The following is a 231-nucleotide window of genomic DNA, read 5'->3' as shown; positions in this document are numbered from 1 at the left end:
TTTTTTTTTTTGTTCTATTTCCAACAGAATAGGGGTAGTCTGAGTATTTAATATTTACCATATTTTGAGTGGCCGACCCTTACAGAGCAGGTCTGATGTTCAGGGGCCCACTTAAATACGAAAATAGAACATTTATATAAAATATAGCGTATCTAATGATTTAAAATTATATTTTAAGACAGCAGGTACTTATACAAAGTGGAATGACCAAGACGACTCAACTGGTGCTAG

The sequence above is a fragment of the Anneissia japonica genome, unplaced genomic scaffold, assembly GCF_011630105.1.
Source record: "Anneissia japonica isolate Jap-2015-1 unplaced genomic scaffold, ASM1163010v1 scaffold15657_len110212_cov154, whole genome shotgun sequence".
NCBI classification, from domain to species: domain Eukaryota; kingdom Metazoa; phylum Echinodermata; class Crinoidea; order Comatulida; family Comatulidae; genus Anneissia; species Anneissia japonica.
Note: the sequence above shows the minus strand (reverse complement) of the source record.